This window comes from Bombina bombina, chromosome 5 (assembly GCF_027579735.1).
Source record: "Bombina bombina isolate aBomBom1 chromosome 5, aBomBom1.pri, whole genome shotgun sequence".
NCBI lineage: Eukaryota > Metazoa > Chordata > Amphibia > Anura > Bombinatoridae > Bombina > Bombina bombina.
In genome coordinates this window covers 167,282,536-167,287,910 of record NC_069503.1, presented here as the reverse complement: position 1 = coordinate 167,287,910, position 5,375 = coordinate 167,282,536, and positions in this window count along the sequence as shown.

Sequence of the window (5,375 nt, the reverse complement as noted above, 5' to 3'; positions counted from 1 at the left end):
TTACTGTAGGAACTAAGCTGCCTGAACACAATTCTACCAAAGCCAAGTGTATGTTGTTAATTAGCTGATCTTACTTCTTCAGCTCAAATATGTGGAATTTGTTATGAAAAATATTACATGCTGATAATGTTTCTATAAGTACAAATACATCTACTGTTAAACCTTCACAGTCAAATGTACATGATATTCCTGTAGATATAAAAGATGATATTGCTGCAGCCATAGAGAAGGCTATTTCTGCCCCAAGATAAGAAATCTAAGGGTAAGTTTAAAGCTCCCAATCGTTTTCGTTCCTTTCGTCAGAATAGAGAACAAAAGACCTCTCCTTCCCCTAAGGCCTCTGGTTCTAGTTGGAGACCTCTGAATTGGAATAAATCCAAGCCTTATAAAAAAAACAAATCCAGTCCCTAAGACTGCATGAAGGTACGACCCTCAAACCAGTTCAACTGGTGGGGGGCAGATTGAAATTATTTCAAGACATTTGGACAGTATCTGTTCAAAATCATTGGATTCAGAATATTGTTTCTCAGGGGTATCGAATAGGTTTCAGAATAAGACCTCCCATGTGAAGATTCATTCTTTCTCATGTTCCAACAAATCCTGTGAAGGCTCAGGCTTTTCAAAAGTGTGTTTCAGACCTAGAGCTTTCAGGGGTGATTGTTCCATTTCCTCTGCAGGAATGGGGTTTGGGTTTTTATTCAAATCTATTCATTGTCACAAAGAAAGTAGATTCGTTCAGACCAATTCTGGATCTCAAATTTTTAAATCGTTTTGTAAGAGTCCCAACTTTCAAGCTGGTGACTATAAGGACTATTCTGCCTTTTGTTCAGCAAGGTCATTGCATGTCCACAATAAGCTTACAGGACGCTTATCTTCACATTCCAATTCATCCAGACCACTATCGTTTTCTGAGATTCTCTTTTCTAGACAAGCATTAACAATTCGTCGCTTTTCCGTTTGGCCTAGCAACAGCTCTAATAATCTTTTCGAAGGTTCTCGGTGCCCTTTTATCTGTAATCAGAGAGCAGGGCATTGCGGTGTTTCCTTATTTGGACGATATCTTGGTACTAGCTCAATCTTTTAATTTAGCAGAATCTCACACGAAACAACTAGTGTGGTTTCTTTAAAGACATGCTTGGAGGATCAATTTACAAAAGAGTTTCTTGATTCCTCAGACAAGGGTCACCTTTTAAGGTTTCCAGATAGATTCAGTGCCCATGACTCTTTCTCTGACAGACAAGAGACGAATGAAGTTAGTTTTAGCTTGTCTAAACCTTCAGTCTCTATCATTCCCTTCAGTGGCTATGCCATGGAAGTTTTATGTCTCATGACTGCAGCATCGGACGTGATCCCCTTTGCTCGTTTTCATAAGAGGCCTCTACAGCTTTGCACTAATGGTGCAGGGATTATACTCAGATATCACAACTGTTATACTTAAATGCCAACACTCAACTCTCTCTGACTTGGTGGTTAGACCATTACCTTATTGTTCAAGGTGCCTCATTTGTTCATCCCACCTGGACTGTGAACACAACAGACACAAGTCTCACAGGTTGGGGAACTGTCTGGGGGTCTCTGACAGCACAATGGGTTTGGTATCCTCAAGAGGCGAAGTTGCCAATCAATATTTTAGAACTCTGTGCTATCATCAGAGCTCTTCAGGCGTGGCCTCTATTGAAGAGAGAACTTTACGTTCGTTTTAAAACAGACAATGTCACAACAGAGGCATATGTCAATCATCAAGGAGGGACTCACAGTCCTTCAGTAATGAAGTATCTCGAATACTTTCTTGGGCGGAATCCAACTCTTGTCAAATTTCTGTGATTCATATCCAAGGTGTAGACAATTGGGAAGATTATCTCAGCCATCAGACATTACATCCAGGGGAGTGGTTTCTCCATCCAGATGTGTTTTTTCATCTTGTACAGATGTGGGGTCTTCCAGAAATAGATCCACCTCTGGTTCTTCTTCCAAGGGTGATGTCCAAAATCATAATGGAACAATCTCATGTGTTTTTGATAGCACCAGCATAGCCTCACAAGTTTTGGTATGCGGATCTTGTCCGGATGTCTAGTTGCCAGCCTTGGCCATTTCCTTTAAGGCCAGACCTTCTGTCTCAAGGGCCGTTTTTCCACCAGGATCTCAAATCTCTAAATTTGATGGCATGGAAATTGAATGCTTAGTGCTTAGTCATAGAGGTTTCTCTGACTCAGTGATTAGCACTATGATACAGGCTAGTAAGTCTGTTTCAAGGAAAATTTATCATCGGGTATGGAAAACCTATATTTTATGGTGCCATATTCTTGGCATTCTTTTAGAATTCCTAGGATTTTACAGTTTCTTCAGGATGGTTTATGTAGATAAGGGTTTGTCTGCAAATAATTTGAAAGGACACATTTCTGCTCTTTCTGTCTTATTTCATAGAAAGATTGCTAAACTTCCTGATATTCATTGTTTTGTTAAGGCTTTGATTCATATCAAACCTGTTATTAATTCTGTTTCTCCTCCTTGGAGTCTCAATTTGGTTTTGACGATTTTACAGGCTCCTCCTTTTGAGCCTATGCATTCTCTGGATATTAAATTACTTTCTTGGAAAGTGTTATTTCTTTTGGCTATCTCTTCTGCTAGAAGAGTTTCTGAATTGTCTGCTCTCTCTTGTGAGTCTCCCTATCTGATTTTCCATCAAGATAAAGCTGTTTTGCAGACTTCATTTAAATTGTTGCCTAAAGTTGTGAATTCTAACAACATCAATAGGGAAATTGTTGTTCCTTCTTTGTATCCTAATGCTAAGAATACTCTTGAAAGATCTTTACATTCTTTGGATGTGGTAAGAGATTTTAAATATTATAGTCTATTTGTTATTTTTTTTTTGGCTCCAGGAAAGGCCAGAAAGCCTCTGTAATTTCTTTGGCATCTTGGTTGAAACGTTTGATTCACAAAGCTTATTTGGAGGCGGGGCAGTCTCCGCCTCAGAGAATTACAGCTCAATCTACTAGATCAGTTGCCACTTCTTGGGCTTTTAAGAATGAAGCTTTAGTTCATCAAATTTGCAAAGCAGCAACTTGGTCTTCTTTGCATACTTTTACAAAATGTTACCATTTTGATGTGTTTGCTTCTTCGGAAGCAGCCTTTGGTAGAAAGGTTCTTCAGGCAGTTGTCTCAGTTTGATTCTAATGCCTTTGATTTGAGGTTTTTTGAAAAATTTTAAGAAAACTTATTTTATTTTTTTGGATTGAATGTCTCAGCGGATTTAGCTGTTGTTATTTTATGCCTCCCTCTCTAGTGACAGAAACAATTGTATATTAGGAAGGAACACCTACCCTATGGTCAGACAGAAACAACTGTACATTAGGAAGGAACACCTGCCCTATGGTCAGACAGAAACAACTGTACATTAGGAAGGAACACCTGCCCTATGGTCAGACAGAAACAACTGTACATTAGGAAGGAACACCTGCCCTATGGTCAGACAGAAATAACTGTATATTAGGAAGGAACATCTGTCCTATGGTCAGACAGAAACAACTGTATATTAAAAAGGAACACCTACCCTATAGTCAGACAAAAACAACTGCATATTAGGAAGTACCACCTGCCCTATGGTCAGACAGAAACAACTGTATATTAGGAAGGAACATCTGCCCTATGGGCAGACAGAAACAACTGTATATTAGGAACAACTGCCATATGGTCAGACAGAAACAACTGCATATTAGGAAGTACCACCTGCCCTATGGTCAGACAGAAACAACTGCATATTAGGAAGGAACACCTACCCTATAGTCAGACAGAAATAACTGTATATTAGGAAGGAACATCTGTCCTATTGTCAGACAGAAACAACTGTATATTAAGAAGGAACACCTGCCCTATGGTCAGACAGAAACAACTGCATATTAGGAAGGAACACCTGCCCTATGGTCAGACAGAAATAACTGTATATTAGGAAAGAACATCTGTCCTATAGACAGACAGAAACAACTGTATATTAAGAAGGAACACCTGCCCTATTGTCAGACAGAAATAACTGTATATAAGTTAGGAACATCTGCCCTATGATCAAACAGAAACAACTGTATATTAGGAAGGAACACCTGTCCTATGGTCAGACAGAAACAACTGTACATTAGGAAAGAACATCTGCACTATGGTCAAAAAGAATCAACTGTATATTAGGAAGGAACACCTACCCTATGGTCAGACAGAAACAACTGTATATTAGGAAGGAACACCTGCCCTATGGTCAGACAGAAACAACTGTATATTAGGAAGGAACACCTGTCCTATGGTCAGACAGAAACAACTGTACATTAGGAAAGAACATATGCACTATGGTCAAAAAGAATCAACTGTATATTAGGAAGGAACACCTACCCTATGGTCAGACAGAAACAACTGTATATTAGGAACACCTGCCCTATGGTCAGACAGAAACAACTGTATATTAGGAAGAAACACCTACCCGATGGTCAGAAATAAACAACTGTATATTAAGAAGGAACACCTGCGCTATGGTCAGACAGAAACAACTGTATATTAGGAAGGAACACCTACCCTATGGTCAGACAGAAACATCTATATAAGGAAGGAACACCTGCCCTATGGTCAGACAGAAATAACTGTATATTAGGAAGAAACATCTACCCTATGGTCAGAAATAAACAACTGTATATTAAGAAGGAACACCTGCCCTATGGTCAGACAGAAACAACTGTATATTAGGAAGGAACACCTGCCCTATGGTCAGACAGAAACAACTGTATATTAGGAAGAACATATGTCCTATGGGCAGACAGAAACAACTGTATATTAGGAAGAAACACCTGCCCTATGGTCAGACAGAAACAACTGTATATTAGGAAGAAACACCTGCCCTATGGTCAGACAGAAACAACTGTATATTAAGAAGGAACACCTGCCCTATGATCAGAAATAAACAACTGTATATTAGGAAAGAACACCTATCCTATGATCAGACAGAAACAACTGTATATTAGGAAGGAACACCTACCCTATGGTCAGACAGAAACAACTGTACATTAAGAAGGAGCACCTGCCCTATGGTCAGAAATAAACAACTGTATATTAGGAAGGAACACCTGCCCTATGGTCAGAAATAAACAACTGTATATTGGGAAGGAACACCTGCCCTATGGTCAGACAGAAACAACTGTATATACGTTAGGAACACCTGCCCTATGGTCAGACAGAAACAACTGTATATTAAGAAGGAACAACTGCCCCATACCCTAATTGTGTTCGGATTCGGAAGAAAACAGTTATTTGCCCCTAGTAAGATGGCTTCTAGGTCCCGTAGTAACACGTGACTGACAGAAGACGCTGGATACTCCCTCTTCTAAGGTCAGGGGAGGCGG